Consider the following 22,315-nt stretch of genomic DNA (forward strand, 5'->3'; position numbering starts at 1 on the left):
TAACAGCGTCTAAGCTGTTGTGCATTCCATGTACGTGCGATAGGTTCGCCTTCTAGCGTTTGCAATTTGTACGCGCCTTTTCCCAAGACCTCATTGATGAGGTAGGGTCCTTCCCACTTGGGGGCAAGTTTTCCTGAGCGTTCAGCATTAGATGCTTCATTGTCACAGAGGACGTAGTCTCCCGTGTTGAAAGTACAAACGCGAACACGCGAGTTGTAGTACTTTTCCAGTTTTGACTTGTATTTGGCCTCATTGATGGCAGCGTTTTCACGCCTTTCTTCCAAAAGGTCCAAGTCAACCCTGCGTTCCATACCGTTGTCTATTTTTTCAATAGCCAACATTCTGGGTGAAGGGAGGCCTACTTCCGCGGGGATCACCGCTTCTGAGCCATACACTAGGCTGAAAGGTGTCTCCCCGTTACTCGTTTTTGGGCTTGTGCGGTGAGCCCATAGGATACTTGGGAGTTCATCAACCCAGCCACGCCTGGCTGTTCCCAACCTTGCTTTGATGCCCTCGACTAGACTTTTGTTGATACTCTCAACTTGGCCGTTTCCTTGCGGATGTGCCACGGATGAGAATATATGTTCAATGTGTAGTTCTTCTAGCCATTTTTGAAATTCGTCAGCAGCAAAGTTGGTGCCATTATCGGTAACGATGCACATTGGTAGACCGAAACGGCAGATGATGTGTTCCCATATGAATTTTCTTGTTATCATAGCAGTGGTTGAGGCGAGCGGTTTTGCCTCTACCCATTTTGTGAAGTAATCAACCGCTACTATGATAAATTTGACCGCACCTGGTGGGTCAGGGAAAGGTCCCACCACGTCGATTGCTCATTTTTGAAAGGGTCATGCGGTGGTGACTGGGACCAGGTTGTTCTTGGGGCGCAAAGTTTTTGGAGCATGTCGTTGACAGTTGATAAATTTGCGCAGCTCTTTGATGGCGTCCAGGTGCATGTCGGGCCAGTAATACCCAGCATTCATGATTTTGGCCACTACCATGCGTGGTCCTGCGTGTATGCCACACATACCCTCATGTATCTCTCTGATGAGGTATGTGGCATCTTGGGGGTTGACGCATCGTAGTAGTGGCCCTAGGTATGATTTGCGGTATAAGATACCGTCTCCCATTTGATAATGGCACGCTTTGTATTGTAGCTTGCGTGCCTCCGATTTGCTTTCGGGAGTCACACCTAATTGCAAATATGCAATAATTGGTGTCATCCACGATGTTGTCCCGTATTGGATGACGTTGACCTGGCGCAAGGGTACTAAAGGATTTTGTAGAATTTCGATACGTATTTCCTTTGCCAGGTGTTGGAAGCTGGTGGATGCAAGTTTGGAGAGTGCATCTGCGGATTTGTTTTCACTCCTGTTAATATGCCGGATACTAAACGAAGTGAACTTTGATGTTAGTTGCAGGGCTTGCTCAAGGTAGAGGATCATGATATCCCCCTTTGCGGCATAGTCGCCGCGTATCTGTCCTGCAACTAACAAAGAGTCGACGTGTGCTTCCAGATGTTGTACGCCGAGTTTGACTGCTAAACGTAGTCCTGCCAGTAGGGCTTTATATTCAGCCTCGTTATTTGTGCTTTTGAAATCTAGGGCGGATTGCATATGTAAGTTCTTGGCCATCAGGGCTGACGAGTCGCAGACCTGCGCCTGCACCTTCTTCGTTGGAGGCCCCATCGGTAAATAGTGCCCATGTTTCTGAGGAAGATGGTGTGGGTGCAGGCTTTTGTGCTTCTTCGCATTCTTGGATGCGATTCACCGGTACTTCGGCGGCGAAATCAGCTAAGATCTGGCCTTTAATCGCGGGGCGCGGTTTGTAGTTCAGCGTGTGCGCGCCCAGCTCTATTGCCCATTTTGCTAATCTCCCAGAGATGTCAGGTTTGGATAGGATCGGGCCGATCCTGTAATTGGTTAGCACCGTGATAACATGGTTCGCGAAGTAGCGTCGCAACCGTCTTGATGCGTGCACTAGTGCTAATACCAACTTTTCCATTATTGAGTACCTTGTTTCTGGGTCGTTGAGCATCTTGCTGATGTAATAGATGGGTGTTTGAACCCCTTCCCGCTCCACTATCAATACCGCACCTACCGCGTTGTCCGCGGCAGATAGGTATAATATGAGTGGTTCATCTTTGCGTGGTGCGGTCAGAGTTGGGAGTTGTATCAAACACTCCTTCATTTCCCGGAAAGCATTTTCTGCCTCTGCGGTCCATTGGAATTGTTCTTTCTTTAGACAGTTCCGCAGGGTCTTGATGAAGGGATAGGACTTAGCTGCATGGTTGGCTAAGAATCTATTTAGTGCGGCTAGCCTGCCGGCCAGCCGTTGCATGTCTTTCATCGTTAAAGGCGATGGCATGCGCTCGATCGCCTGAACTTTCTCCGGGTTTACCTTGAATCCATCTTTAGTCACGATGAACCCAAGGAATTTGCCTTCTTCCATTCCAAACGAGCATTTCCCTGGGTTGAGCTTTATGTTAACGCTTCGCAGAGTCTGGAATGTTCTTTCGATGTCTGTGAGCATGGTATCTTCCTCCATGCTCATGACGACTAGGTCGTCCATGTAGATTTCGACACTTTTGCTTATTTGTACCTGATGGTAACCTTTGTAGCAATCGAGGAAACACTTCCATTTGAATGGTGCGAGATTATCGACCTTTTCGTCGATTTCTGGAAGTGCGTAACAATCCTTGGGGCAGGCTTTGTTGAGGTCCTTGTAATCGACGCACATGCGCCAGCCCCCGGATGGTTTCTCTACCATGACTGGGTTGGATAACCAAGTCTAGTATTTAACTTCCCGCAGGATGCCTGCGGAGAGCAGCTCTTCGACCTGCTCTTGCATCGCCTGGTTTTTAACGGATCCAAAGTGGCGTTGGCCTTGGATCACCGGCTTGATACCTGGTAAGGTATTCAAGTGATGTTGCGCGATATCACGTGGGACCCCTGTCATGTCTGCGGGTGTCCACGCGAAAATGTCTTGGTTCCTGAAGAGAAGCTGCTTCAGGTGCGCTTTGGTGGTCGGGGACAAGGCGTGACCCAATGTAACCTTTTGTTCTGGGTATCTCGCGTTGAGAACCCATTTTTCTGGTTGGTTGTTGGGGGTGGGCCTTGCGACCTTGGTCGGACGTATTTCGTCCGACATCATGACGTCTCAACGTGCGTAGATTATCGCCACCCCTGATTCGGTTGGAAAACCGATCGCAGAGTGGGGGACGGATGTAATCATATTGAAATCGCCTTGGGATTCCCTCCCAAGGAGTACGTCATATCTGGAGGTGTGAGGTAAAACCATAAAGTTTACCTCTTCTGTTCTTGTGTGCCTTCCGCTGGTAAGACGCACAGGAAAAGTAATTTGGCCCAGGGGAAAGACAGTTTCCCCTGCGAACCTGGCCAACGGGTAATATACTGCTTGCAACCGATCTTTATCCTCCTGGTCGAACTGGTTGAAGCATTGTTCGTAGATTATATCAGTAGTACTGCCCGGGTCAATGAATAGACGCTCGGTGCTGTAATGTGCAAGTTGGCCTGTAATTACGACGGCGCGCCTGTCGCGCGGTCCGCCTCGGACTTTTGGAAAGACGACTTGCTCGTCTTTCCAGTCATTGTCCGGCCTTCTCGCCGCTTTGTGCGGCCTACCTTTACCTCCGTTGATCATGTGCGTGGAGGCCACGTACATGGTCTTCTTCCCGGAGGAGGTGCCTTCGCCATGAGGGGTGATGCGCTTGGTGGGTTTTTGTCCACCTGGCAAAAGATGTTGCAGTTTCCCCTCTTTTAAGGCTCGCTCAATATCCAGCCGGAGACTGATGCAGTTGTTTGTGGTGTGGCCCGAGTCCTTGTGGTACTCACAATAGAGTGTGAGATCCTGATTTTTCTTGGACTTCATTGGTTGGGCCGGTCGCAAGAGCTGTGCGTCCGTAAGAAGGACTTCGCTTGGTGACACAGTGATCTCGGTCTAGTTGCGGTCCCGAGAATCTTTCTTTGGGGCCCGGTTGTCCCGTTGGGGATTGTAGTTCCTTGGGTCACACGTGTTGGTCCGCGGGAAGTATGGTTTGGAAACACCGTGATTTCCAACGTCCCGGTTGCGTTTATTGTTACGCTTGGACCCTTGGTGGGAGGTTTCGGCTTGGGGCTGTGCCTTTGCCACATGCGGTTCGAGAGACCGCTGCGTCTGGGCGTATGTCTTGATCGCGGCCATGACATCTTCCCATTTTTTAGGCAAGCCCTCCTTGCCAGAGATGGTCATGACCATTTGCCTGTCCCTAACGGCCTTGATGAAATGGTTCCGTGCCATTTGGTCTTGCATGTCACCTATCTCTAGGCACTCTTTATTGTATCGGACGACGAATGCTTCTAACGATTCGTCGTCCCTTCGCCAGATGTTCATGACGTCCAACGAGTCACGTACGTGACGTCGTTGTTGGCTGAAATGAGCGAGGAACTTTGCGTGCAAGTCCTCGAATGAGGCCAGTGATCCCACTGGCAAAGAATCGAACCATGCCCTGGCCAGGCCCGTGAGGGTCTGGGGGAAAAAGTTGCACCAGGTGGGTTCGTCCCACATGCCGTTGCACCCTGCGCCCATGAAAACGTTCATGTGGTCGTCCGGGTCGAACGAACCGTTGTATTTCCCGACATTGAATGGGAATTTTGTTGTGGTAACATGGGCGTGGGCAATTCGCGGGGCGAATTTGGAATTTTCGGCCGCAGCTTTTGGCCTGTATGCCTGGTTCTCAGGGCGTTTTGAGGCCCTGAGGTATGTGTTGCGGGGATGAGTGGGAGGGACAAAGTTGCGTCCTCCCGGTCTGCTGTTGGTGTCATGCGAATCCCCGATATATGTATGGTCGTCCAGGTCGGTACGACCATACCCTTCGGTATACGGTTGCGGGCCCAACCGGCTCTGAATTCCAGAGCCATGTCGGGATGCGGACCGTCGTCTGTCCTCAGCGTGAGGACCTAGGCGGGTATGCACTGGTCCCTGGTGTGGGACCCATACGAGGAATCGTCCTCGTTGATTGTGTGGATCGAACAGTAAGATGATTTGCGGTCTTCACGTCTGCTTCTCGAAGCTGGACGTGAATGTACCCTGCCTTCGTATTGTAGAATACGTTCAGCAGGGGTGTGCGGTGTTGGGGTAGGCCCAGCTTGTATTTGCGCTTCCGCACAAGCGCGGTTGTATGTTGCAGTCAGGAGGGCTGCCTGCTGGTCATACCAGGCATGAAGGTCCATGCCTGGTGGGATCACAGATGCGTACTGTGATAAGTCATGTCCAAACGTAAGGGATGGGCCCCTTTGCGTTGACGTGCCGATGTGTCCGGGTTGCGAGGTTGAGGGATTGACCCCTACCGGACCTATGTTTGTGGGATTTTGGTTATCCCCAGTGTTGTTTTGATGATCAGACATGATCTTGAGAGAGGAAAAAGGATAGCTGAAAAAGTGCTAAGAGTAGCGGTGGGCGCCAATGATGAAACAATGGTTAACCGGGCAGGGTTAACTCACTGGTCTCGTCAAGAAGGGTTAATCCCTTCCTCCCGAGGATCGTTGACTGGATCACCGGCGGGTTGATCTCCTGCACAAGGAAACAAACCGTGACTCGTAACAAGGAGGATGGGGTGGGGGGTGCTCCTTGTTACCACTCTCCGGCGTGAGAATCAGTAATCTGCTTGGGAAGCAAAGTATGATAGTAGTAGTAGTGAGAGAGTTGTGAAGAGATACCTCAAACCTGGTTTGGGGTTGGTATTTATAGCCGAGGTGTGTCAGGCTTGTCGGGTGTGGAGGTTACGCCACGTCAGTCTGTTGCATACGTAGCCCTGACAGATGACTGTCATTGGCGCTACTTGCACTGGTGTGTCAGTCCACTTGTTAGGCGTATAGGATGCGGTGCGAGCCGCATCGCTGCCCGCGGTAACATCTGATGTTATCGCGTCTCTTGCTTGTGATCAAGAAATATGCGAGATGCGGTGCTAGCCGCATCATCGCCTGTGGTGACTGTTGCTGTTATCCAGCTTCCTTGTATTGATAGAAGTGTTCACTGGACGCGGTGCGAGGCCGCATCGCTGTGAATACTTCCGTTTTCATACACCAGATGTGATGCTATGCCGCATCACTCTACCGTTCCAATATTCCAGGTAAGTCCTCCTCCATCACTGGACAGATTGGATTCACCCACTGTGTCGATGCGTTCCCGCACGGACATAAGTAGGTTGTTTCGCTAGTGAGGGTTTTGATAAAGGTAATGGTCACTCGCGGTCGATTCTGACGCGAGATCTGAGACCATACCCCTTCACAAACCAAATTCGAATTCGGTTTTGAACATCTTGAACTTGGTTTTTTCATATTCGCATAAAACAAACCAAATACAAAAAATTCGGACACATGAACACCCTTGGTGATAGCCGTTACCCGGAATTGACCACATTGTTTATCTACATCGAAACTGAATATATCATATAATCTTAAAACAATATTATAATAACTAGTATTTCGAATAAACTATTGAAAAAATATAATTGTTAAAAGCATAGTTTAATATTAATATTTCAAGTTAATTTTTGAAGTGAGTTTAAGACCAGGTTTTAATTAGCATGAATTTCAACATATTATTGTAATTATATAAGATCATAAAAATGGAATACCAAATACCCGGATACCCATACCCGTGACAAAACTTATCCCGACGGAGTATCATATCAATTATGAGAAGCAATTTTGTAATCAGATACAAAGTTGAAGAATGGGTGAATGTTTACTATGTAAACAATTCATAATATAAAGGTCGTGCTTATATTTAAAGTTAACTAGGTTTGGCAGGCGTGATCCAACAAGGATTTTGTACGTGTACAATCTAGCCAATTATCGACACGATGTTTTGCTTATGCTTTGCACATTTACCGGTAGTGAAAAAAAATACTGAAATTGATTTGTACAAAAACCGAAAACCATAAAAATAAATAATTGTAACAGTATCGATGTTATCTGGTCAATGTTGTTTCAGTATGGTATTGGTAGTTGGTAAAAATGTTTATCTCTAGTTTACGATACAAAAAATACTTTATTTTAAATACAACTTTATTTCCTATAACCATCTTTTATTTTTTTTAAGTACAATTATTTTAAATGCAACTTCATTTCCTATAACAATTACAAGTTTTGTCCTTTATGTTAAACCAAATTACAGGTGCTGTCCTTTGTCTTTAAAATTGGTGACTTTTGTACTTAATGTTTCAAAATCTTACATGTTATGTCCTTTAGGCTAAACCTAGTTAGATTTCTCAGTTAAATGTGATCATGTGACTTGCACGTTAAATGTGATCATGTGACTTGCACATGAGGGCAAATCAGTAATTTTGCCCAACTTTCTCATTTTCCCCAATTTATACCTGTATCTCTCTTTCTTCCTCTCAAAGAAACCCACACACAAAAAACACACACTCACACTTTCCTCCGGCAGGCCTCTCTATTCCGCCAACCACAATAGATGACGGCGAACTCGTTGAATCTTGGTCCGACAACCGCACTTTCCTCCCCGACCTGCTTTTTGTTAGAAAGATCTGGTAAAAAGAAAGGTGAATCTTGTTCCGGCAACCAAAATTGCTTCTCTTTTGGTCCATCTTTTTATGGGGTTGTTTCTTGCAAAAGGAACAGTGAATCTTGATGGAAATCGTGGATCTCCGACGAGTTTGATTGGGTGGGTGATGATGGTGGGGTTGCGATGATGGGTGGGTGGTGATGGTGGTGGTTGTGGTGAAAGGAGGTTGTGGTGGTGGAAAGTGGTGGTGGAAACAGGAGGCTACTTCCGGCGTGGTCGCCTCACCTCTCCGGCGTTCCGGTTACTTCCAGCTTCGTCAATAAGTTTTCTCTCTCTTACCCACTTTTTCTCTCTAACTTAATTTCTCTCTCTTCTTGTAGAACTTGAATGGCAAGATGAAGTTTTAAAGATGAATCTAAGATGAATCTAATATGATAATTGTTCATATTGTTTGTTGTAGATTTTGATATTAAATCGGAACTAGTTCAAGTATCAGTCTTGATAAACTCCAAATTTATATTAATTACTTGTTAGAATTGAATATAGACTATTGAAGTATTGCCTTGATTTTGTTATTGAATTTGTTGTTGTACAGGACTTTTGAGCATCTGATGTCAAACCTTTTAATTTGAAACAAAGTCAGAACAATCCTTGATAAAGTCAAATCACTAAATTTATCCAAGGTCAAAACAATTCTTAAAACACATTCTGATGTAAACATCGAATTGATGCGAAGGAGAGAGGCGGAGGCAGTGGTGGTTGTTGGCGGTGGTGGTGGTGGGAGGTGGTAGTGGTAGAGATAGAGAGAGAGAGTTATGGATATAATAATAATAATAATAATAATAATAATAATAATAATAATAATAATAATAATAATTGTTTTAGTTTTTAAAATAATATTAAATAAATGGACAAAAGACTAAAATACCCTCTTGTAATTTGATTTAACTGAGAAAATCTAACTGGGTTTGGCCTAAAGGACATAACATGCAAGATTTTGAAACATTAAGTGCAAAACTTATCAATTTTGAAGACAAAGGACAACGTCTGCAATTTGGTGTAAACATAAAGGACAAAACTTGTAATTTACTTTTTTTAAGTACAAATAATATTAGCAATTTTACAACAATTACCTAACAAAATATATTTAGTGTGCAAAAACGTAAAATACAAAAAATATGTATAGTTTTTATCATCGTCGGACAATTGAAGTGCGTATTCTATTCGCGAATACTACTAGAAAATGCTTTATTTTGAATAAAACTTTTTTTTAGTAACCGGTTTTTATTTTATTTTTTCAATACAAATAATGTTATCAATTTTAATGCAATCACCAAACAAAAAGAGATTTGGTGAACATAAACGTAAAATACTAAAAAAAAAGTTATCCCTATGTCTTAGTCGGTTAACCGAGTGTAAATATGCCGAAAAATACCGAAAATGACTCCTATGAAAACCGAAAAAGATAAATATGAATCCAAATACCGGTATCGATGTTGTTTGTTCGATATCAATTAGGTTTAGTATGGCACCGGTATAGTCTTGACAACAAAATATTTAGTAAAGATATACGTAAAATACAATTTTTTTTAAACATTTAGTTTTTATTGCTGTCGGTTAGTCAAAGTGTAAAATACAATTTTTTTTAAACATTTAGTTATATTCTACCTATAAAAAAACTTCATTTTAAATTAAACTGTTTCAATAACTTTTTAACTGTTTAAATACAAATAATATTAACAAATATGAAACAATTGCCTAACAAAATATATAAGTATAAACATAAAATGGAAAAAAAAAAAAAACTGAAGTATCAAGTTTTCATGTTAGTTGTCGAATTAAAGTGTATATAGGTTCAGTATTAAGTAGTGTAAAGATACCAAAAAACACCCAAACCGACTCTTATTAATTTTGTTCAGTCGATATTGATTTGTTTTGATGCATTATCGATATGCTATCACTAGTTGTTTTCAATTAAATTTATATTATAATATTAAGAAATAAAACTAAAACATAACTATGTTTTTAAATTTCTTTTAAATGGTTACCTAACATAGGTTATTAGAGAAAAATAAGTTGTTTTATGGTTGGGGTGACAAAAAACACATACTAGTATTCAAGTAATATGTAAATTTTTGTTTTTAAAAATCAAAATATAATAATATTATACTCGAATTAAACAGAACAAAATGTTCTTTATATGGTATAATTTTTTAAAGAATGTTAACGTATGAAAAGCCGTTTATTAAATCACAGGGAAACGATTTAAAATCAAAAATATGTTTTAAATGTTGTAATTACTTAAATTCTTAAATTTTAACTATTTGTTTGTGGTGCATTTATTCTAAAAATCTAATATATATAATTCTAGATACTTGTTTGTGGTGCATTTATTCTAAAAATCTAATATATATAATTCTAGATACTTTATTTGTTTATTATTATTTTGCGAGTCAAAAAAATTTAAATGTCAAATTTTCATTAATGTTGTCTCAATAATGAAAACTGATTTTGCAAAAATGTCCATATTGCAATAATGCAGCTAATTTTGATCTTATCTTTTATCGATATTATGACACTAATTCTGTCGCTGATTCTATTATTATTATTATTATTATTATTGTTATTGTTATTGTTATTGTTATTGTTGTTGTTGTTGTTGTTGTTGTTATTATTGTTATTATTGTTATTATTGTTATTATTATTATTATTATTATTATTATTATTATTATTATTATTATTATTATTATTATTATTAGAGTAAACTGCAATTTTACCCTCTGGGGTTTAAGCCAATTGACACTCTGACCCCCTCCCTGGAAATAATTGCAATCCCCCCACCAACTTTGATGTTCTGTCGCAATATTACTCCCTACCGTCAGTCAACAGTTGTTTGACTGTTATAGGTAAGGGTATTTTGGTAATCTTACCCCATATTTATTATTATTATTATTATTATTATTATTATTATTATTATTATTATTATTATCATTATCATCATCATCATCATTATAATTATTATTAAAATCATGTTTCATCTTCAAACATCCAGTAATTGCAGAATATGAACATCATCTGGATCTTCAAAATTCACCACAAACCATCTTCATCATGTTCAGAGAATCATAAGTCCAGAATCATATTCAAGATAAACCATATTCAACATAAGCCATCTTCATCATCTACACACAACATCACAAATTCACCACAAACTCCATCATCTGGATCTTCAAAATTCACCACAAACCATCTCAAAACCACCACCAACATCATCATCTGTTTCATATCAGAATCGCCGACTCCATCTGTGTTAGATTTGAATCGCCTCATCACCAAACCCCAATGGAAGTTGAAGTAAAGCTCCGGCTACCGGACTCCACCGCCTACTAGAAACTCTCCGACATCCTCTCACCCTACCACACCAAAACCCACCTACAACAAAACCTCTTATTCGACACCCCACAACTCACTCTCGCCACCATCACCGCCACCAACTGCCACCATCATCATTAACCACCCACCACCACAGTCACAAGACAACAAACTATGCTTCAACTCTTTCATTCTCTTTTGATTTACAATAGCAGCAATGTAGGTCCCCTTGAGTCTATGGATCGTCACAGAATCGTCTTTCTAACCTAGAGTGCGGAATCCTCTTGATCAGATTGTAGCAGAAAACGTGTAGGAAACAGAAACAACAATTCAATCAAACCGGGTTTTATTGATTATCTATCTAGATTGATTACAATCAATCAAACCCTAAACACAAACCCTAATTTCGTCCAAGCAAGCTCTCACGAAAATATGTCTCTCTCAAACTTTGTTTTGGCTGATTAACTGATTAACTGATCAACCTAAACCCTAAAGCCTAACCTTGTTTATATAACACAAGGTTTACAACTGGGCTAGGGTTTCCTACATGGGCAAAGCCCAATTCGTTCCCCCTTGACCCAAATGGGTTTAGTTTAGCCCAAACTCTATTATCTCACTAATACAAAGCTAAACCCGCTAACCGTTTATCGTTTAACTAATTACAAGATATCCAAAGACCAAATCTAAGCTGTTGTCACAAATATGCACCAACAAACTCCCCCTTGACAATAGCTTCATAAAAACTTTGTCTTGAGTCAAAACTTTGTCTTCGGTCTTCTTGCAATCTTCAAGTAATCTTGCACTGTCTTTGGTCTTTGGATAGCTTCAGCTTCAATAGCTTCTGTCAGCAACAGACTATCAGCAACAGACTCCCCCTAAGCTGATGCATCCAATCACCAAATCTTCAACACGTTAGCGTTTGAGTAAACTCCAGTTCAGCATTTGCACAGCAATCTTCAACTCTTCAATTTGTCTGCAATTTAGAAAGGAGGTTCTACCATGCAGCCAATCAAACTCTCATCTTCACACTTCACAGCAACTTCTTCTGCAACAAACCGCTTCAATCTGAACACTATAAAACCAACATCTCGAGAAACCATAAGAATTTTTCAACATAAGTTAAATAAATTATTATTTTTCAAGAGATTAGTTAAACTGTGTAACAGATTAAGCATTTTCAAATTCACCAACACGCAAAACTTTTGTTCAACACACAAGAACAACCTGTCTGATTGAAAATTTTGAACTCACTTTCTAACACCGTCTCCCCCTATCGGTAACAATTCTTCCAAGAATAACAGTTTTCCGTACGTTAAGAATTTCAAACAGAAAAAGACACTATTTTTGGATTTTTATATTTTTCTGAAAGCAAGTAAATAAACAAAAACAATAAACACTCTATTTTTGTGAGAATCACTGGTAAGAAGATCATATCAGCACAATCAAACTGTTTCACACAATCATATAATTCTTTATTTAATTTTTCGTGAAAAGCAGTTCAAGACGATTACCAGTATGTTTGTCCACTTAAACAAAATGCATGAACATTTCAAGTACCATTACCGTATAATACGTTAAGGTAATTTTGTTTTCTGAAATACTAGTGTGTCCCACTTCAGGATATACCCCCACGATCAAGGTATGCACAAAGATTCATCGTAGTAGGTGAGTATACTGAATTCATACTTTAAGATATCCTGTCTGTGTCTAGTTCTGCATTTAACTGTTTTATCATGTTATAATTGCTTAACTATGAACACCCAAACAAATATTAATCAAATCCTGGAAATATAAACAGCACACACTATCATGCAAGTATCTTCCCTACCACATATTTCACAAGTCCAATCCTGAGTTCTGAAATCTTAACTGGGATTAGGTTGAGAAGAGAAAAGAATAGATCTTAGTAGAGATGGTATAATATACAGATCAAATGAGATTTTCTCAGTTTGATATAGGTTTATTGGGTTTCTTTTGGGCACTAGAGGGCCTCTTTCGGGTGTGTTAGATCTATAGTGCGACAACGAACAGCTAGGTCAGCATGTATCTGGATGCAGCAGAAGCTGTCGTTGCCTAGCACCTCCAGGTCAGCATATATCTGGATGCAGCAGAGGAGGTACACGACTTTTGTCAGAGAAGATTTCAGAATCAGATCAAAATTGTGTGTATCGGGAAATATACAGACATTCAAATAGAAATGAGCTAATTCCAAGTGACTATCTTTCCTGGGGTCATGTACAATTTTAGTTCCTACAGACAGACAGCCAAGATATCCCTAGTTGAAACAACAGTATAAAGACCCAAAACTTCAGATTTTGGCAATCTATCAACGCAAGAATTAAGGTCATTAAACCATACATCACTAATGTGTTCCCCACTCATATTCAGTTCATTTATGTTTATATCACATTGGTAAGTTGATTATTTCATGCTTTTGCCTACTGGTACATCATATGATGAAGCTGCTATCACACTTAAGCAATTTAATTTTAAGTTCAGTGTGACAGTCTAACTTGCTGATGTACTATCATCTCTTCTTTTTCACACAGTGATATCTCATTTTTTGATTTTCTATTTTTTATGTTTTTGATTTTTCAATTTTTTTGTGTTTTTGATTTTTTAAGAAAAGCAGTAAACTATTTACAAAAATTCTTATGAAAAACCAGTTATTCAGGATTCCTCATCCCGTTGAGTTCGACTAAGTGTTCAAAGCGAGCCCTGTCAAATGCTTTAGTATAAAGATCTGCCAGGTTATCCTCTGTGTCGACTCGATGAAGTTCAATCAGTCGCTTTTCAGCACAATCCCGTATAAAATGATGACGTATGTCAATATGTTTTGTGCGACTGTGGTTCACGGGATTATTAGTTATTGAAATAGTGGCATTATTGTCTATCATAATAGGAGTACGAGTGAAATCCAAACCGTAATCGCGCATTTGCTGTTGTATCCAGAGAACCTGAGAGCAGCAGCTTCCAGCAGCAATATATTCAGCTTCACACGTAGAGGTAGACACACAGGATTGCTTCTTGCATTGCCAAGACACGATCCTGCCTCCTAAGAACTGACAACCACCTGTTGTAGACTTCCTGTTCGATTTGCATCCTCCAAAGTCTGAGTCAGTGTAAGCAACAAACGTCAGATCACTATCAGCTGGATACCACAACCCAAGTTTAGGTTTCCCCTTCAAGTAACGAATAATTCGCTTCACTGCTTTCATGTGTGACTCTTTAGGATTCGCCTGATATCTGGCACACAAGCATACGGCAAACATGATGTCGGGTCTTGAAGCAGTCAAGTACATTAGAGAACCAATCATTGCCCTGTATTGAGTAGGATCAACGTCTTCAGTACTTTCATGATCTGGGCCAAGATTGTGATTTTCACATATGGGTGTGTTGGAAGTAGTGCAATCATTCATTTTGAACCGACTCAAAATGTCATACACATACTTTGTTTGATGAATAAACATCCCATCCGCCTTCTGTTCAACTTGTAATCCCAGAAAGTAGGACAGCTCACCCATAGCACTCATTTCGAACTTGCTCTTCATCACCTGCTCGAACTCTTTACACATGCTTTCATCAGATGACCCAAAGATGATGTCATCCACGTACACCTGTACCAACAGAAAATCTTCCTTCTTCCTCTTGATGAACAGTGTACTGTCAATCTGACCTCTTTCAAAACCATTCTTTATCAGATGTGTAGACAGTGTCTCGTACCACGCCCTGGGAGCTTGATGTAACCCATACAAAGCCTTATCAAGTTTGTACACTCGATCTGGATAATCTGGATCAACGAACCCATCTGGTTGTGAGACATACACCACTTCTTGGACTTTCCCGTAAAGAAACGCACTCTTCACGTCTAGTTGGTAAACTTTAAAGCCCTTGAAAGAAGCAAAAGCTAGAAACAACCGAATTGCCTCCAACCTCGCCACTGGTGCAAACACCTCATTGTAATCTATCCCTTCTTGCTGATTGAAACCTTTGACCACCAATCGAGCCTTGTTTCGCGTGACTATACCTCTTTCATCCTTCTTGCACCTAAATACCCATTTAGTGCCAATCTCTCTTTCACCTTTAGGAAGATCAACCAACTCCCAAACCTTCAACTTAGCAAACTGGGCCAATTCCTCTTGCATAGCTTCAACCCATGAATTGTCTTTAAGAGCCATATGAATGTTCTTCGGCTCCTCTTGGGAAATAAAGCAACTATACAAGCATTCGTTCACTATCCCAGTCTTCTCAATCGACACAAATAAACCTGTATTCGCTGCTATGCTTCTTCTCGTTTGAACACCTGCAGCAGGATCTCCCAGTATCATGTCAACTGGATGATCTCTATTTGCTCGTGTAGTAGCAACAGCATCAACTTCCAAATTGTCACCAAGGTTTGAACCAACCTCCCCCTGAATATGCTGATCCGCAAACGGATTAATGAAATCCTCCCCCTGATTGGGTTCGGGTTCATCGTCACTTGAATCAGTATCAGCAGCATCTTGAGAAGGTCCCGGAGCATCTGTTGTATCAACATTTGATCTAGGCATGAACTCGCCTTCATCATCACCAATCACTGTTTGAATCAGCTGAGACTCATCTGCATTGGAAAACTCAGGAATATTAAATGATTTAAAGACACTTTCATAATCATATAATATAGCTGGTCCACTCGTTGACTGTTGAGGTTTGTAAGAAGTGATTTCAACATTAAACACAACCTCAATTTTACCAGTTTTTAGATTAAAAACCCTTTTATTCGGTGCGCCAGGTACGTAACCTAGAAAGTAGCCCTCGTCAGCCACCTCACCGAATTTTTGTTTATCTTTATTTCGCACAATGGTGCAGGGTAATCCAAATGGTTCAAAGCCTTCTAAGTTTGGTTTCTTGTTAAACATTAATTCATGACAAGTCTTGTTAAAACGTTTAACAGTCAACACTTTGTTCAGGACATAGCAAGCTGTATTCACAGCTTCTCCCCAGAAAAGAACTGGTAGCTTAGAATCTGAAAGCAGCGTCCTAGCGGCTTCAATCAACGTCCTGTTTTTCCTCTCAGCAACTCCATTCTGTTGAGGCGTATAAGGAGCAGAATATTGATGTTCAATTCCCTTGCGAAGACAGTAGAGATCCAGAATACGATTCTTGAACTCCGTGCCATTATCACTCCTTATCCTCTTGATCTTTGCATCATGGACGTTTTCCAATTTTGTAAAAAGATCTATCAACATCTCTGCTGTCTCATCTTTTGTCCCTAAAAAGAAAACCCATGAATAACGTGAGTAATCATCAGTGACAACTAAACAATAGTACTTTCCACCTATGCTCCTCACGTTCACTGGACCGAATAGATCCATGTGAAGTAATTCGTAAGGGGCATCTATGGAATTTACTGTTTTAGATTTATGAGGTTTCTTGTGTTGTTTTCCCTTTTGACATGGAAGACATTTGTCTTCCACTTGAAACCTCCGCAATGGAACCCCTCTCACTAGCTCATTTTTAACAAGATAGTTCATTTTGCGATAGTGAATATGGGCCATGCGTCTGTGCCACAACATCGATTCAGCTTCAGATGCTTTTGATAGTAAACACGCCACCACTGCAGTTGGATCCTTAGCACCCATGTCCATGACATAAGTGTCATTTCTCCTTGGCGCTCGCATGACTATCCAATCGTCCGGTATCTTCAAACCTGGTTTCAGCACTAAAGCTTCATTCTTGGTAAAATGGACCGAGTGACCCTTGTCGCAGACTTGTGACACGCTCATAAGATTGTGTTTAAGCTGCTCAACATAGTTCACTTTGTCCAGTGTGATCTTCCCATTGGTCACCTTTCCTCGACCTGTAATTCTACCACCTTTTGCACCTGCAAAATTCACTTGTCCTCCATCATATTCTTCAAATTCAGTCAACAACCTCGCATCCCCCGTCATGTGCCTGGAGCAGCCACTATCAACATACCACAAGTTGATAATCCTCCTTAGCAGCTCCTGCACACACCAACCAAGAAATTAGTTAGATTGGGGGACCCAAGCCTTAATGGTCTTGGGTCGTCCAAATTCACCAACCACCGGAACGTCCATCCAATATCCATTACTCCTAACTGGAGTCTTGGATCTTAGACCTGTTGGAAATTGATTTTGACTTCCACTAGGTCTTTGGTCCTGAGGGTTCCTATGTGTGTTTGGACTTTTTGACCTTTGAAAATTTGAATTTTGATTCCAGGAAGCATTATAGTTATAATTTCTAAAGCCATTGTTATAAAAATTTCGACTACCATTATTTTGGTATCGATTTTGATATTTACCTTGACTTCTGAAATTATTGGTATTTTGATTGTTCATTCTTGGTGAACTGCTTCTAGGTCTCTCAAATCTGCCTGGTGGAGATCTAGGCTGAAATCTAGGTTGATTTCTTTGAAAACGAGGAACTTGTGGAGTTCCTTTTTCAGCCTTATCCTCACCAACAGCAACTGGCTCTGGTTGCTTAGGAGCAGATTTCTTTGGAGAGTTGGACTCTCTCTCCTGCTTATCACCATTCTTCTCTGGTGACTTCTCTCTCTTCCTCTCATTCACCTGTGCTTCATTCGTTTTGTTAGGACAGCAGCTAGCTACATGTCCTTTGGTGTGACATTTGAAGCATGACATCCTTTTCGAAGACTTCTTATCTGAAGCCTTTGAACTAGATTCAGGTTTTGATGATGATGCCACAGAAGGATTTTGTTTAGTTTGCTTAATTTCAGAATTTTCATTGTTTTTATTTTTAGCAAACTCTACGTTCGATTCATTTTCAATAACAGCTGTTTCGTTTTGCATGTCACTTCCTTGAACAAAACTAATCTTTTTAACAGAAGTTGAGTTTTTATTCCTAGGTTGTGAGGTTTTCGTTTTCAAAACAGGTTTGCTGTTATTATCCTTCTTGGCCTCATCTCTCTCAGACTCCTCTCCTCGACCTGCTGTGGAACTACTCGGTGCTGTTGACATGAATTTGGTTAGCTCATCTTCATCAGGTAGGAATGAATAATCATGACTAAGAGGAGGTGGGACTTCATTATAGCCTTGGAATCCCACACTAGTCTTGTCATTACTCTTCTTTAACCCACCCATCATATGTTTCATAACAAAAGTAGAATCCCTGAATTGACCCAATTTCTTTTCAAGTTCAACAATTCTGAGTTGAGCATCTGACAACTCTTTGTTTTTATCAGAAATCTCTTTTGTTTTTTCAGCCATCATGTCATGAGCTAAGTCAATGACTTGAAGTTTTTCATTTAATTTGCAGGTTACGGCTTCAAGTTCACTTTCATAACCTTTTATTTTCTTCAAGTATGACGTTTCGTTTCTTTTAGCAAAAAAGTTTGATTCTTTAATGTTAGACATTTCGCTTACCAAACTTTTGTTTTGTGCAGACAACCTGTCAACCTCACCCTGCAGTTCACGACATTTTAAACACACAGAATTAGATTTTACCTCTCCTGTTTGTTTGTCAAGGTTGGCCATTAGAGCAGCAAGCTGAGCTTGCAATTCTTTATACTTGGCATCCTTTTCCTCAGCTTCTTTTTCATGTTCAGACTTTTGTTTTTCGTCTTCAGCACCAGTTGTCTGATCAACCTTCTTCTCTTCAGCTCTATTCTCTACCTTCACCTCAGCATCCACCTTTACATCAGCATCCATCTTCACATCAGCATCCTCTTTCACTTCAGCATCATCTACTTTAGCTTCACCATCATCGATTGGAGTAATCTCTGCCATGAATGCTTGAGAGACATCCCCATCATTTTCTAAGTGAATGCTCCAATCATATGAACCCTCTCTTGCCGTAGAGATCAACGCCTTTGAGCTAGAGTTGTTTGATGCATTCCTGTTGTTTGAACTCTGGCTCGAATTATCTTGCTTTTGTTTCTGACATTCCCTAGCAAAGTGCCCATAACTTTGACAATTAAAGCACCTCACTTTGGTCTTGTCGAAACCAACGCTCCTTCCAACAAATTTCCTCCCAGTCCTATTCATAAACCTCTTCACACGCCTAGAAATCATGGCCATTTGCCATTGCAAATCCATCTCTTCAAGATCATCAGGGTCAATCTGATCATAGTCTTCATCTAAAGTAGCAGGATCAGAAATCTTTCCCTGAATATAGTTTTCATAAGAGGCAACAAACGAAGCAAGTAGAGCCAGATGCTCTTCAGCAGACTTCACACTCATTGGCATTGACTTAGCAGTAGTACTCTGCTTAGAAGCTGACGATTTCTTAACTCCTGATGAACCTCCTGAAGCAGCAACAAAACACACATCACCATCCTGATTCACCATAACCTGCTCATTCTCACATGATAAAAACGCAGTAGCAGAGTCGCTAGAAGCGTTGTGAGATGAAGAAGATGTAAGCCCATTATACACTGCCGGATCTTGAACCTGATCATATCCAGTATCTTTCTTCTTCATGCTGAGCTCATAAGCTCTCAACTTTCCTACAACCTCTTCAAGCTCTTTAGTTTCATAATCTGCTTCACCCTTGATCATTAAAGTGTAAATATCCCACTTAGTAGGCAAAGCATCTAGCAGCTTGTCATTCTTCTCTACATCAGAATAGCAATCGATCTCATAATTGTCCATTTCTGACATCAGATGGTAGTAACGTGTGATGACGTCTTCAAGTGACTCATGCTTCATGTACTTGAAAACAGCAAACTGCTTCTTCAGTAGATCAATCTTGTTCTTCTTGACATCAGCATTACCAGCGTATCTTTTCTCCAAAGCATCCCACATATCCTTTGAGTTAGTGTACTTTTTGAAGGTATGTTTGATGCTATCAGGCAACGACATTTTGATTGCAGCCAAGGCTCTCTTTTCAGCCTCATACATCTTTTTATCATTGTCTTGCATGTTCACATATTCTGTTCGACGTGGTCTGCCCTCAAAGTCGTGTGTTGGATTCACGTAACCATCTTCGATGCATATCCACATGCGCGTATCCTGATATTCAATGAAGGACTGAAAACGATCCTTCCATGTCAAATAATTCTCCACCTTCATCATCTTAGGTGGTTTGTTGGTAGTGCCAACCTCATGCTCCATTCTCAACAACTCGTTCAAGCTAGACATGTTCGACATTTTAACGTAACAGACTGAGAAAACCGTACGAAAGTTTCCGAAAGCAGTGGTTACTAAGTTACACCGTTAGAATCGTCTCGAAAAGACGAATCCAATGATATATAATGTCAAAGACCGAATTCGGGATTTTACAGACTTTTTTTTTTTTTTTTTTTTTTTTTGTCCTAAAAATCACACGAGTTCAACGGTGCAAACGGTTCTGTCTAACGAGTTACGGATCAATTTCTATTTGCAAAACACCGAAAAATTTCCGACGCTTGCCAACTGAAATTCCACCACTTGGTTCTCTCTTAATTTCGCTGGTTTTAAGTTAATTTCGCTAGGTCAGTCCAAGTTCAATTTCGCTGGAAAATCAGGTCAAGTTCGCAGGTCAAATTCGCTGACAACTTCGCTCCAAAATCGTCAAATTCGCTGGTCAATTTCGCTATTACGACAACCAGTAAATTTGCCGAGAAACCGTGTTAATTTCGCTGTGGAAAATTTACACGGTCACCAAAGTCGCCTTTGGATTTAGCTTCGCCGGTAAGTTTGCTGGGTTAAGTTCGCAGATCAGTCAAAATCGCCAGAAACAGTTAATTTCGCTGGTCAGTCAGCAAAATTAACCAAATCTGCCAAAAACAGTCAAATTCGCCCGGTAACTTTGGAAAGTCAATCTGTTCGAAATTTTTGATGATTTTCTGGATTTTCTAACAACTTCCTGCAAAATCAAAGCAGCAAATCAGCAAAAAATTTCGAAAATTTATCAAGAACAGATTGAATAAACTCAAGAACACGAAGAACAGTCTTCGAATCTTCAAGTCTTTCTTGCCAAAATCCTTCAAACAATCAATCAGAAACTATCCTGAAAACCTGAAAATCAGCAAACAAACCACCAGAATATCAAATCAGCCAACAAATTTCGAAAATCAAGATCAAACACACAAAAAATTTCGAAAATTTTAAGAACCCTAATTATCAGGTTTCAAAAATTTCGAAAATTTTACTCCCTGTTTCTGCAGCAAACAATTCTGAACCGAGCAATCAAGAGCCTAAAGCTCTGATACCAATTGTAGGTCCCCTTGAGTCTATGGATCGTCACAGAATCGTCTTTCTAACCTAGAGTGCGGAATCCTCTTGATCAGATTGTAGCAGAAAACGTGTAGGAAACAGAAACAACAATTCAATCAAACCGGGTTTTATTGATTATCTATCTAGATTGATTACAATCAATCAAACCCTAAACACAAACCCTAATTTCGTCCAAGCAAGCTCTCACGAAAATATGTCTCTCTCAAACTTTGTTTTGGCTGATTAACTGATTAACTGATCAACCTAAACCCTAAAGCCTAACCTTGTTTATATAACACAAGGTTTACAACTGGGCTAGGGTTTCCTACATGGGCAAAGCCCAATTCGTTCCCCCTTGACCCAAATGGGTTTAGTTTAGCCCAAACTCTATTATCTCACTAATACAAAGCTAAACCCGCTAACCGTTTATCGTTTAACTAATTACAAGATATCCAAAGACCAAATCTAAGCTGTTGTCACAAATATGCACCAACAAACTCCCCCTTGACAATAGCTTCATAAAAACTTTGTCTTGAGTCAAAACTTTGTCTTCGGTCTTCTTGCAATCTTCAAGTAATCTTGCACTGTCTTTGGTCTTTGGATAGCTTCAGCTTCAATAGCTTCTGTCAGCAACAGACTATCAGCAACAAGCAACACTTTAATTGTTGGGTGGTGTGAACGAGGTTTAGTGTGGTGGGTGCAGCGGTGGTTATCGATCAGCAAAAAAGGCCATCTAATGCTGAAATCGATCTGCAAAAAAGGCCGAATAGGGCTCATGAGCTTCAACCGCCACACCCAAATTCGCCTCAAACGTGAGTCTGCAACGATTCAGGGCCACACCGAATGTCAAAGAGGCTACCATCTCCGCCGTAGGACTTTGAGTTTGCCTGAATATCTTTGTTGTTCTTCGATGGGTTTTGAGTGTTCAAGAGTCAGAGTAAGAGAAATGGGTGGAGCATGAATTGAGGTCAAAATTCGGACGAACTCGAGGGGATTTTGCAGGATTTTAAGGTGGATTCATGGCTGGATTAAAGAAATTGGAGTTAGGGTTTGAGAAAGGGGGAAAATGAGGTAGTGGTGGAGAGAGGAGAGGTAATATGAAAGGGTAACATAGTCATTTCACATTTCATTTAACAGATCTGTTAATTTATTTGACGGCAGGGGGTAATATTGCGACAGAACATCAATGTTGGGGGGGGGGCAAATTGCAATTATTTCCAGGGAGGGGGTTAGAGTGTCAATTGACTTAAATCCCA

At 40.8% G+C, this 22,315-nt stretch overlaps 1 long non-coding RNA gene across 1 annotated transcript; it reads left to right on the forward strand.

Moving 5' to 3' along the window:
- Positions 1-7,386: 7,386 nt before the first annotated feature.
- Positions 7,387-8,110, forward strand: LOC110909758. The gene is made up of 2 exons (XR_002575600.2): positions 7,387-7,830; positions 7,911-8,110. It is a non-coding gene; the product is annotated as an uncharacterized LOC110909758 (long non-coding RNA).
- Positions 8,111-22,315: the final 14,205 nt, after the last annotated feature.

The sequence above is a fragment of the Helianthus annuus genome, chromosome 15 (genome assembly GCF_002127325.2).
Source record: "Helianthus annuus cultivar XRQ/B chromosome 15, HanXRQr2.0-SUNRISE, whole genome shotgun sequence".
Classification (NCBI taxonomy): Eukaryota; Viridiplantae; Streptophyta; class Magnoliopsida; order Asterales; family Asteraceae; genus Helianthus; species Helianthus annuus.